Source organism: Pinus tabuliformis, chromosome 7, assembly GCF_031772625.1.
Source record: "Pinus tabuliformis cultivar Carrire ecotype Pingquan chromosome 7, CPIR1, whole genome shotgun sequence".
NCBI classification, from domain to species: Eukaryota; Viridiplantae; Streptophyta; class Pinopsida; order Pinales; family Pinaceae; genus Pinus; species Pinus tabuliformis.
This window is the reverse complement of record NC_142293.1, coordinates 562,600,153-562,614,043: the sequence shown is the minus strand read 5'-3', so window position 1 is coordinate 562,614,043 and position 13,891 is coordinate 562,600,153. Positions and strand designations below refer to the sequence as shown.

General features: G+C 35.4%; 1 pseudogene; it reads right to left on the bottom strand.

Annotated features, from left to right (window-relative positions):
- Positions 1–10,916: 10,916 nt before the first annotated feature.
- On the bottom strand, positions 10,917–13,666 carry LOC149248629 (molybdate transporter 2 pseudogene; annotated as a pseudogene).
- Between the last annotated feature and the right edge of the window lie 225 nt (positions 13,667–13,891).

Below are 13,891 nucleotides of genomic sequence, written 5' to 3'. Positions count from 1 at the left end.
TTGGCTTATAGAAGAAAGTAATCATCAGGGAAAGAATTTCAGAGGACAAGGGCTGCAATCTCTTTGGTGAACAATTGTTTACTCTATGTGGGGCCTTTGATTTAGTCATTTGTAATGGCTTGACTAGATGGGCAAAGTCCGGTAATTTCACTTGCGATACTTACAACGGAGCAAGTGTGGTAGATTATGTAATTTGCTGGTATGGTTTGTGTGAGAAAATTGAGGAAGTTTTGATTGGAGATCAGCTGTGGGACTTGAAATCAGATAACAAGCCAATTTATTTATGTTTTTCTTGCACTGGAAAGAAACAATTAGAGTCAAAATTTCAGCATGTCCAACAAAATCTCCCACAAGGCAGTACTCTTTTGACCCCATAAAATTGTAATACCTTCAAAATGACACTAGAGAAGCTCTTCGAGAATGAGAAAATTACAATTCACAGCCTTCATAGTCATGAATTAACACATTTAATTCAATGCGCACTTGCAAAGTGCAAAAGAGCAAAAATTAAGAAGTATGAAACAAATTGCTTTCTAGTTAATGTTTGGTTTGACAAGGAATGCAAAAAGGCAAGGAGAATGTGAAAAGAGTCAAACAAGGATAACATAAAGCTCAAAGCTTACAAGCAGTTATTAAGTAAGAAAAAGATTGATTTCATGGTTCGGGAAGAACTAATCTTCCTTGGGAAAAATAATCCCAAATTATTTTGGAAGGAGCTCCAATCGAAAAATATACAAATTGGAAATAATATTACAACTTCTAAATGGTTTGACTGTGCAAGACAACTCTATGAACAGATTCCCAAGGTTGACCCTCCCCCTTGGTCAACACTGATATTGAACTCTTCACGGTACAAGAGGTAGAGATGGGTATCAAGAAGTTAGGTGTTGGAAAAGCAAAAGACGTAGCTGAACTCCAAACAGAATATTTAAAGTGGGGCTCAAAAAATTTTGCTCCTCACATTACAAAAATCTTCAACAACATCATACGGCAAGGGCTCCCCACAGATTGGACAACTAGTTTGGAAATACCTCTTTTCAAGAGCAGTGATGTCAATAATCCCTCCAATTATAGGACCATCATGATAAATCCTTTGTTTGCAAAACTATTTGGAAGCATGTTAGAAAACAAAATTAGCAAGTGGGCAGAAGAAAGAGATAAGTGTGTTAAAGGGAAAGCAGTTTTAGACCTAAACATTCCACAGTTGATCATTGTATAACTTTAAGGCACATCATTGAAAAGGTTTGGGAGAAAAAGGAAGAAGTCTTTTGTTGCTTTGTTGATTTTAGAAAAGCATTTGACTTGGTTCTTAGAGATAAGCTTTAGCACAGAATGGAGGAACTTGGGGTTCCTAAACATTTGAGAGTCGTTGTGCATAGGCTGTATGAAGAGGTGAAAGTCAAAATTAGAACTTCAGTAGGCATTTCTGAAAGTTTTAGAAGCGATATTGGGGTCAAGCAAGGTTGTCCACTGTCTCCTACCCTTTTTGGTTTATATATCGACAAGTTTGAGAAGTGGTTAAATTCGCAAGGGGGTGATGGTATCTATTTGGGCAAGTTTGTTATAAGGCTTCTTTTGTATGCAGATGACCTTATTCTGATTGCTAAATCGGCTCTTGGTTTGCAAGAGCACTTACTATCCCTTGAGCATTTTTGTAGAAGTGTGGGGATGCAAGTCAATATCAATTTGTTATAAGGCTTCTTTTGTATGCAGATGACCTTATTCTGATTGCTAAATCGGCTCTTGGTTTGCAAGAGCACTTACTATCCCTTGAGCATTTTTGTAGAAATGTGGGATGCAAGTCAATATCAGCAAAACGAAAGTAGTGATCTTCTCTAAGAAAAGAAAACATAACCAGCATAAGTTCTACTTTGAAGGCAACATTTTGGAAGAAGTTGCAAATTACAAATACCTTGGAATTGACTTCAACAAAAATCTAAGTTGGAATGGTTGTAGATAGAAAAAAACTTTGGGGGGTTGGAAAACATTTTATGCTTTTCAAAATAGGTGTAGAGAGGCAGAGTTATGGGACTGGAAAACCACTCAAACTATTTTTGGGCTTCTAGTGATTCTGGTGATTCTCTATGGTTGTGAACTATGGGCCAGCAGTACATCCGACATGTAGTGGAGACAAATTGAGAAAATTCAGAAGCATTTGTTTACAAACAAATTTAAGATTAAAAGTGCAGTTCCTTATGATATCTTGTTAAGTGAGACAGGGACTACTCCTATTGACACAATTGCTATGGTGCGAGTCATAAGGTATTTAAAAAAATTGAGCACATGGAAGAGGGTAGATGGCCTAAGGTTGTTTTTAATGATAGATTGTGCAAGAGAAAGAAAACATGGATGCAGCAAAATAACAAATGGTTTAGTAAATGGGGCATTTGCTTGAACGCGTGTCCCATAAAAAACAAAGAGATAAAAGCTTTTGTTATGGAAAAGTTTCACAAGCGTACTTGGAATAAGGAGCTAGGAAGAAAGAAAAATTACTATATTGAAGTGTTTAATCCCACTCATAGTCATCAACCAAAAGCGTACATAGAAGTCAATATCTCTTCGAGAGCCAAAATTCTTATTTCTCGGATAAGGACTAATTTTCATCAACTCCGTTGTGAAACATGGCGCTGGAAAAGGCCAAAGGAAGTGTGAAAGGAAAGAGTATGCATTTTTTGTTCTTTTGGAAAAGTGGAAACAGAAAAACATTTTATTTTGGAATATGAGGCCTTCAAAGACAACAGGGAAAGTTATGCAAATATGCTTGTAGCTAGCTCTTGGGATAATCTATTTAGTAAGGGGTTTGTCGAGAAGCTGGGAGCATTTATTTTGAAGCTTGACAGAAAAAGGACCGAATACATCAAGTAGATGAAGAAGCAATCTAGCCAATAGGCTATCTTTAGCCTCGTAGACGTTAAAATAAGTTCTTTCTTTCTTTCTTTCTTTCTTGTTGTGACCCTGTTCACTTTTAATGATGACCTTGTCCGACCTTGATCTTATCAAACCAAGAGAAACTGAAAATGTTGTGGCCATCATGATAATTGCAGAGAAATTCTAATGCCTGTGCACTGAGCTAGACTTTTAATACTGGAAACATCTTATAGACCTCCTTTTTTTTTCTTTTTTCTTTTCTAGTCTGGTTCAACCACTTCAACTCTCAATGTCATTTACCCGCGTCTTCTTGCTATTTAGTTTGACGGCTGCTCTAGTTGATATTTTGGTGCTACAACAACTATGATAAAACCAGCATCTATTATATAACATATAGTTGAGCCTCATCATTAGGCATACTGTAAAATATATAAAAAAGTGTCTCTTCTTGAAATTTTGAAAAATACACTTGGTGTAACTTAGGAGCAGTAGGTTGAACATAACATTGTGGTAACATGTATTCACGATCACCTTTTGCAAGTGCACCGCCTCATTCTTGTACATTCCCTTTTTATTAATGTTTTTGGAGGAAAGGTTGGTAATTCGATTGCACGGAGATGGCGTACCTATTATTTGGATAATAAAAAATATGCATATAATCCAACGTTTAAACACATGTCGAAAACCCTAATTAAGGCACCAAATGAGCGTTGTATATTTTTGTATATCTTTCATCTGATATATTGAAAAGGCGGTATATATATTTGGAGAGAACGATGTTATGTTATATATAATATGAATTACGTTGTATATAACGATATTGAACGTTGCCAATAGAATAGTATGAACATGTTGTCCCAAAATGTTGGAAAATGTATTGTCAATTCCCAATAAAATTTTGACAAATGTTTTCCACCAAATGTATTCAACTTTGTACTATGATATGAATTCTGCAAAACCCCAATCCATAGAAGCACTTCAACTTTAGCGTTTGGAAAAATAACCGTTATTGAGGCTTGTCAATTAATATGAATATTGCCATCACTTTGACCATACAATGAATGCCCCATGGTGTGTACCAAATAAAGACGTATGTTCCATAAGGAAAATAATGTTTTCCAACATGCCATGTATTCGTTGTATTTGCCAATATAATGAATACCATTAATAACGCATGCATCCAACATTATTCACTTTTGCCATGTATTTATCATGTCAGCTAATGAATAAAGCCTGCTCACACTGATAACACTTCCATATAATAATATTACATTAACGTTGCGGTAACGTTGTACCTGGTGATAACTACCATCATAATATGTGTAATGTTGTTGTAGTCATGCCTCCATCCTCGTTGTGCCATCTCAACCATATCAGTTACCAATTACCCATGTATTTCATAATATATTATCCAATGAGCATTGCTCAAAGAAAATTATTAAAAATTATTAACTCACTACCATGGGCATATCAGTGCCAATATAATGAATCCTACAAAGTAATGAACGCAAAGCCAACACAATGCAAATTGAGAAAATTATTAACTCACTGCCATGGGCTAAATGAGGGCACGGAACCCTAAAATATCTTTGATGCCACTTCCAATCAATTACAATAATACCATGTATCAATACCAATATAATGAATGTTACAAAGTAATGAATGCAAAGCCAACACAACGCCAATTAGTGCTGCAATAATATGGCTGCCAATATTATATTTGTCGTCAATAAACACTTCCATGGTGTAATGCTTGTGTGCTATCAAATCACTACCAATCTCCAACATATTTGTTGCCCACATTCATTAAAGATCATTCATTAATGTATTTGGCAAAAACGTATTTGGTAAGGAGAAATCTTTGTCTGCATGCATTAGCTATTCATCAAGAACCCATAGTTTAGAGTCATGGTGGAATTTTTATTTGAATACAATATTATTCGAATAAACCATGTAGTCAAATAATAATTTTGTCAAACCATTAAAAAATCATGTTGTCTCTGCATCCTTGTCATGAAATTCCTCTCACTATAACGCTCCTGTAGTTGTCATATTCTTTTCTAAGCATGCCTATACCAGTCCTCAGAAGTTGTTTTGCCTTGATTTGTCTAATGCATAGCAACTCTAACACTCTGATTTCATATTATCTGCCCTTTGGCATCCTCATCATTATACCACAATGCCCAATTTTGTCTCATAACATTGTAGATTTCCTTAATAGTATCAATAGCTCTTTTGACATATTGATTGTAAAGTATGTCAACATACCTCTGGTAATTGTTTTTTTTTCATTATATGGTAACAAACCAATTGTTTTGCCTAGGTTGGGTATAAGATTAAGTTCTGGTATATTAATAACTAAACCCTCATGGCTTCGCACTCAACTCTGCGTTCTCCGCTGCAATTTTTTTTTCACATCCACCATTTCTCCCTTCCGCCACTGCTTTGAAGGGTTTCCAACATTTTTGTAGTCACACTTATAATCCTTCATGTGCTCCTAAAAGCATTCTTCTGGAAGATCACACTGAAATCCAAAGAAGTTGATTTCTTTGGGATACATGTCTATGGTATTCGCAACTATCCATTCTGCCAAAACTTCTTTCAATGGATTATACCACAAATGGTCTACAACCATCATAACCTTGGCAAGCGTTGGAGTGTACTTTCCATGGAATTTGGTGTCTACCCAGGCCTATCCCATCTGTGGAATGCATTTTTTTTAGGATCTCCAGGCCGCTCTGTTCAGTGCATCATTGCCCACAAATTCAATTCTTATCTTTAGTCTCCTCCATAGATTTGTTTTGATTTTCTAAATCATGCTTTCCCTTCTTCTTCTTCCTTTTATATAAATATCTCACCCAATAGAAAGAGTAGCAATTTATCTTAGATATGTATGAATGAAATTATATGAGAAATATACTCTTTCTTTAGTGGTTTCTTCTGCTTGATATTTTAGTGGTATCCTAGACCCAATTTCCTTTACTAGGATATTTCAGTTTGAATATGCACAGGGAACTTCCTATATTGATTATCTCTTCCAAGATATTTTTGGTGTTGCTCTCTTATGTCCTTTGAGGTTACAAGAGAATCTGCAAATAACACTTGCTCTTTATTTTCAGCTTCTCAATCAAGGCTATTATTAAATGCATAATGCAACAAGTTTGTCCTCATGATATTGCCACTCCCCCTGTGATGATGCTACTCTTCTAACATTGACCAGGTGATTTCCATGCTGCTTAGAGCAGCTCCCCCTGAAATTATGATGACTTCATTATGTCATTGAAGTAACAGGGTCCTCCTTTTTCTTCCTCTTCCACACTTTATTGGGTTTCCTTCTACTATTTGCATTTCTTTTTTATTCAAAGTTCGGTCTGCTTTGATTGGCTTCCATCATCTGTCTAGTGTTCTTTAGAATATATGGCAACTTACAATCCTTTGCTTTGTGGCCAAGATTATTACACACAAAACATCTTGTGTGGCCAAGAAATAGAGAAAATGATGTGTGTTTTTGTGCATTCATGTTTTTCTTCATATACATTTTGCATTCAAACTCCTTATGTCCAAATTCATGACACATATAACAATAACCATAGAAAGAGTTTATGTACCTAGTGGCTGATGTTCTCCTTTTATTGCTTGTTGGATAGCACCTTGAATCTCATTTGTTGCATGTTTTGTTCAATAGTCTTGATCTTCTTGTTCTCACAATCTATTGCTACGTGTCCAGGTTCATGGCAATGGAAGCATGAGATATGTTCTCTCCTTTGAATTCTTGCAGGTTTCTTAACCTCATATCTAGGAGAAAATTGCATTTTCTTCACTTCATACTTTTCATTTTGATTATGTTGCTTGTATTTGTTTATTTCTTTTCCAATCATGTTGTTGTTGGCTTCTTCTCCTATAGGTCTTTTCAGAACTTCATTATCGTTTAAGGTTGCCTTTGAGCTACTGCTCTCATATTCTGAGTCCTTCATGGATACAATCTCCTCTTCAAGCTTTCCACACAGAGTTTTCTTTTCATCTAGATCACTTCTAGCTGAAATAATCTCAGACTCTAATATTTCGCATTGTACCTTTTTCTCCTTTAGTTGGTTATTCATCATCCCTTCTCTTCTCCTTGCTTCTTCAAGCTGTGTCTTCAAACTGACGATTTCCTCCTTGTACTTATGCTCTCTCTCATCACATATTTGTACCAGTTTCTTTATATCTTTGTTTTCATTTTTCAATCTTTCTATTTCAGTCAAGGCTATGTCAAGCTTGGCTTGTTCTTCAACTGTCTTTTCATCATGGCAATCAAATCCATTCACACTAGCAGAGAGCTCATTTGACTAAATGCTTTCCTTTTGACAGGAATTTTTTTTTTCTCTTTATATTCTCCTTCTTGACAATGCACCTAACAATGTCTCCTTTATGCATGAGATGCAATCTATCCCAGATTTCTTTTGCAGATTTTAAGTCTATTACTATATCAAGATCCTTATTATGAAGATTATTAAACATAACACATTTCGCCTTAGCATTCCACTGTTGTTCTTGCGCAGAGGGAGAGTCTTTACAGTAGCCATCACATACTAGTTTCCACACACTAGGTCCATAAGCTATCAATTCATATTTTACCTTATCTCTCCATTCATGAAAGTTTGATGTACTAAGAACAAGTACAAATTGACAGTTCGCAACTCAACTAGAACTACCTTCAATCTGTTAGGGTTATGCCGAAGGAACCTGCTCTGATACCAATTGATGAAAACTTGACTAAACTAAGAGGGGGGTGAATCAATTTAGTGTATTCATGGACATTAAAAATATTTTCCTTAATCTCATTAAATGAAACATTGCATGAGCAGCTTAACAAATAATGACCAACATATTGAATATGTGAACAAGTAATAAGCTAATCAAAACATCACATCACCACATAATAGCAACACATATTGACACTAGATATACGTGGAAACTCATAAAGGGAGAAAACCACGACCTTATTATTGTTGTGATGCAAAGGCAAGTTCCTACTCCTTATTATATCTATTTTTTTGTAGGCTCCAACCTACAAGAGGCTTCTACCTCAATTTTCTGCAACCTGCAACTACAAGGAAGCTCCAACTCCCTTATGTTTTCTGTAGGCTACAACCCACAGAAGGCTCCTACCTCAATAGGCTACAACCCACAGGAGGCTCCTACCTCAACAGGCTCCAACCTTATGCTTATCAAGCCACTACTTGAAAGGAGACTACCATCCCATGATGCAAACAAGAAATAGCAATGTGTCAATTTACCTAGTCATAATTTCTACATATCTCCATCTTCATTTTTGCATCTTCTTCCCTTCAAATCTACTTCACATCAACTTCATAAGTTCCAGGTAACTAATGCATAATAGCTCAATCAACTCCCTCACATTCTCCCATTCTCTAACCTCTTATGCCTTCCAAAATCACATCTTTTATAGAAATAGTTTGTTGGTTGTTTGTATCCCACATAGGAATATGAAGTGAATAGGCTTGACTCTTTGCCTTCCACTCATTTGTTTCCAAACTCTTCAGATCTTGAATATTGGAACACAAAAATAAATAATCCATCCAATATTAATTTTAGCCATATGTAATGATTAAATGCATCAATCTAATGTCAACAACAAATACCAATATTTATCATTAATGCATCACAACAATCTTTGCAACATATTTGCCTTTGCCTTGGAGTCTTGCTTTTGCATCACAACAATTCATCTCAATCAACAATTTTACATCACAACAAATTCTTCAATATAGTAATCTCTGCAACATTATCAATACATTTTAATGTATCACAGTTTCTCCTCCTCCTTCTCCGTTGCCTTCTTTCGTTGCTTGCTGCTCCTTGTACATTGTTGTTGCTCCTTGCCTCGTTGCTGCTACTTTGCTTGCTGTTCTTTGTGCTATGCCTTTGCCTGTTGCTCCTTTGCCTTCAATGACAATATTGCCAACATATATCCATTGTGATTTGGAAAATTTCCATACTACAAGTAGAGTAGGGTATGTTTCAAAAAAAAATTCTTAATTAGAGTAAGCTCGTTAATTCACCTACCAAACTTAACTCTAAAATATGTTTTTAGTAAATTTATCTTGGTTAATTTATATTTATAAATGCTGCTCTTATAGTGTTTTTTTCCCAAAGTCATGAATGCTCCTAATTATGAATAGCAATTATCCATTTATTTCTAAGTCACTAACTTTTTTTTTATCAAAAATAACTTCATAAAAAAAATACCAACTACATGTTATATTGTTTAGCATTGTATGTAGATCGTCCTATATTGACACAATTTCCAAGTTAACAATAAATTTTATGATAACCTCAATTTTTTTTTACACAAAGCAACAATAGTATCATTTTACAACTTGCATGCAAGGGCTTGTGACATTTGTTTTTATAATATGATCATAATTATTAACACAAATAATATAAATATTATTGAAAAATGGATAATTAGGGTATATAGGAAAAATAAATCAACAATTGACTTAGATGGGGATACCTTTACTTTGATCATTGATTGTATGGCATTGACTCGATGGAAAAGAAAAGTAAAAGAAAAAAGCTAACACTGATTGGTAAGCCTCTTACCTTCTTATCAACACAAAATAACAAATAAAGATAAAATAAAATAAAGTAATTTATATAAAATGGTGAACTCCTTTCATTCCATTCTCCTATTATCCATGGTTTATTATGAGCTGGGTTACTATTGTATCTCATCCCACACCACTAAAATTATGGATTCTCACCTTCCCCATTTAAATCCACTAATCTAATTTTACTATACGTAGAAAATAAAGTATATCATATTAAAAGGTGAACTTCTTACCTTTTCATTGCATTCTTTTATTATTTATGACCTCTTATGGCTTGGCTCGAGATTGTTATAGTCTTTTATATCTTAAAATAGAATTATGGACTTTCACTTTCTCCATGTTAATCAACTAACCTAATTGCACTAAAAGCTTATCACAATAATTAAAATGATTCTTCGTAATCAATCCCAGAGATTAGCCAAAGCCTCTACTACTTTAATGCTTGCTTTTAAATATGATTTAAGCTTAATATTTGATAAGTGTTCACTATTCATAGAATATCTTCAAGGGATTGGGCTAGGCCCCAATTAATTAAGGTATACTTGAGTTTCTTTACAATTAATTAAGGTATAGTTGAGTTTCTTTATAATGACTAGGGAGTCAAGTTTCACTATCAAAGAATTAATGTCCATACTATATGCTATTTTCACATATGAAATACTAAAATTTACGCACTTTTATGTTAGGTACATAGAAAGTTGTTATATAAATTATCTCATTTCTTATTATTTATGTTAATTCTGTCCATCTCTTGTTACTCCTTGAGGTCCCATGAAATTCAGTTTAAAAAAATGAGGCTCAATAATCTCTATGTTAATTCATTATTGTAACAAGTTCAATAGAATTTGAAGCACACAAGACAACTCTAGCATATAAGAAGAGGTTAATATGTGTACAATCAAAGTTGGGAAAGAAAGTGTGCTTGAGCAAGGGAGAACTTATAAAAAATAAATTGTAATTTTTAAAGAAGTAATCAATTTGTTTTTAGTATTATTCAATATAAGCTCTAATATACCATTAACCATGAGATGTATATTTATAGATGTAGTGATCCTCTTATTAATATAATTATTCATTGTTATATTCAAGTGCAAGTTAATAAGATACATCTTTTTTTATCTTTCTTTTTTTTAATTTGTTAGCTAAAATTCTCAAATAACAACATTATTGTATCCATTCCCATATTATCCATGTATATCATTTTAATGAATTGAATATATGAAATACTACCTATTATATATAATTATTCATTGTTATATTTAAGTGCAATTTAATACATTAACTAAATAACCTCCAAAATTGTTTTCAAGTATTAAAAACATAACTACCCCTGTACTCAGTTGTTGTCAGTTGTTGAACGCCTAGTTACTCTTAGATGCAATAAATTTAACATACAAAGATATTATTCAAAAACGCTACTACATGTTCACAAACACTGCTGCATACATAGAATACTTGTTAAAAACTCTAAAAGGAATCCAAATACAAACCACAATAACCAAAACAAAGCCAAGTTGATTATGGACTATAACCAGTGGTGGAGTCCAGACTTGCAAGTTGAGTTGAGACTGAAGGATGCTTCTTCTGAATATGCAAGAACAAGTGTTTCCTTTCATCAACTGATTTCAGCTCAGTAATACCATGAAGCAATCTGAAGATGACATTGTTTTGTAACACCACCTTTCTCTGGAGCACATCAATTACAAAAACCAATCCAACCTGTAAGTCCTTTCTGTGTGTCCCAACAATTTTGAAACAGATCTAATACACCTTTATTCAATAATATCGTTGTCCTGAACATAAAACATTAACCAGTCACATTTACTTAAGTTTATGGATCCCAGTCTTTACATAAACAGTCCCAACCGTTTGACTTGAGGCCAGACTATAAAGAAAGATGGAAGGAGAGGCAAACATTTATGACTATCTGAGATGGTGGTATCTGTCACACACAAACAGCTGATATATAATTATAATAATAATAATAATTTAAGATGAAACTAGACTCTAAACTTCTAAGATAAGAATAGTAAGATTATATGTAGGTTCATGCTGTCTATCAATTTTCTGATTAGGTTTCCTCAGAAAATTTTCCTGTACTCAACAATGCTCTGAAGATGTTGATGCAATCGGAAAAACCCTTCTCCCGGAATCTGAGAATCACATACAGAACAACACCGAAGCCAAACCCCAGGGCAGCACTGGATCCAGTGAGCGAAACGGCAGTACACATAAGCATTACAAATGAATCCACCTTAGATTTCATGTCCCTACAAGCCATAGCCAACTCAATACCAGAAAAGAGCAGCAACACACCCAACATCCCAATTGGGAATTGACTTAGGATTTTCACCAGTTGGCTTCCTAGAATCATCCCCAAAACCAATTTGGCAGTTCCAAGAAATGCTACAGATGCCCCACTCCTGGCCCCAAACTTATACTGCCCTGCAAGGCCACCTGCTCCATGGCAAATAGGCATTGCCCCAAACCAACACCCCACTAAATTCATTATCCCCACACTCAAAGACACAGAAGTTGCAGTAACCTCCTTGTTGGGAAACAGGTCAGTTGACAATCTGCAGACAGCAATCACAGAATTAAGGATGGAGAGAGGGATTTGGGGTATTGCAGCTCTGACAAAACCTGTTTTCCAATCATGCCTCGAGATTCTGATAAGGTGGGGTTTGGATGGACCTAGTTTTAGATGTCTTAGAACATCAGGCTTTCGCAGAATTGCGAGAACAATGCCGAGAACAAAGACAACGAGGGCAGATGGAATTGCATTCAGAATTCTCAGGTTCCAGAGTGGTTTCCTTACCTCAGATGCATCTTTTCTAGTTGCCACAGCATTTGAGGGAATTGAAGCCTCTGGACTTTCTCCATTCCTTTGTCTTGAATCAACACCAGAGCCATTCACAAGCACAATGAAGCACAGACAGATCAGAGCCAGCAGAAGCCCATCCAAACCCAACCAAGGCCTTGCATCCCCAGACTTATTCTTCGCAAAGTCCTGATTCTTCCTTATGTATTTCACTGCTGTGAATGCAAATGCCAGTCCCTGTGATAGCTGCACCCCCCTGATCACTGGAAGGGGAATAAGCCTATACATGATACCCATAAGGCCTGTGACTCCCAAGCCCAACAGAGTTGCTGCTGTGCAAATCCCTGCTGCCATTATCTCTGCAATGTTCAAATGCTTTCCTTCACTGATTGCCACTGCAGCAATGGCCTTCATGGGCTGGACCGGCATGGGAATTCCAAAAAACAGGCCTGTGATAATATTATAGACACCTGTGAATATCAATGTGGTGCCCAAATCAAGTCCATTCACTAATGCGAGAGCAATTACAATTGGAATGAAGGTACCCAAGTCCCCCAACGATCCATTTACCTCTTGCCATCTTTCTTTACAGTGTAAATTGGTCTTAAGTCTTACCCAGAATCTTCTGTAATTTGGCTCTGAGAATTCTGCTGGATGCTCACCGTCATTTTTGACAAAGACTTCTCTATATTGACCATTTTCTTGAAAATTTGTATCTAAACCCAATGGATTTTGCTGGATTTCCAGTGGCATATCCGCAAAAATAACTCGCTCAGCAACTAATATCCAAAATACACTGCAAAACTAACTCACTCAGCAACTAATATCCAGAATACAGATACTCAAACTGAGGAGCCTTCACGGATATAAATATACCATATGATAGAAGATTTTATTGTTTATAGGGAGCCTTCACTGACTTACCCCTACGTGAGCCTCACAAGCCAAACCCAATTCATTAAAAAAAAATCAAAGGACGTCTATACATTGTCAACAAATTCTTCAAAAGGTGTTGAAATCGATTCCTTATTTTATATTATATGGAATTCTTGACAGTAGTCGTGATTCTCAGGAATGGTTAGTGCACTTGACAGTACGGCAAATCTGCTCCATACCAAATTCTAATTAAAAAAAAACTTTAAAAAACCACTTAATACAATCGTAATAGAGTGCCGGCCTCGAATTTTTTCTGATCAAAATAGGGAAGAAATAATAATTATCTCGTGCATCAACGGAATCTTATCACTTTCCTGCTTCCTCTTATAAATCTGAAACACAGCCACGATGCAAATGGAGCATCACCTGGCAGGCACTGGTGATGCAAATGGAGCATCACCTAACGCATCGTCATAAATTTAGAAAATCCCTTTAGCCTCTGATAAGCCAATCGTCATGAATTTAGAAAATCCCTTTAGCCTCTGATAAGCTAATCGTCATAAATTTAGAAAGTCCCTTACACTGGTGTAGCACGCAATTTCCATTTTCCAAATCATAAAATATACGATTATCTAAGTTGCTTTTAGACTACTGGCCTCGAATTTTTTCTAATCCAAATATAGAAGAAACAATCATTTTCTCGTGCATC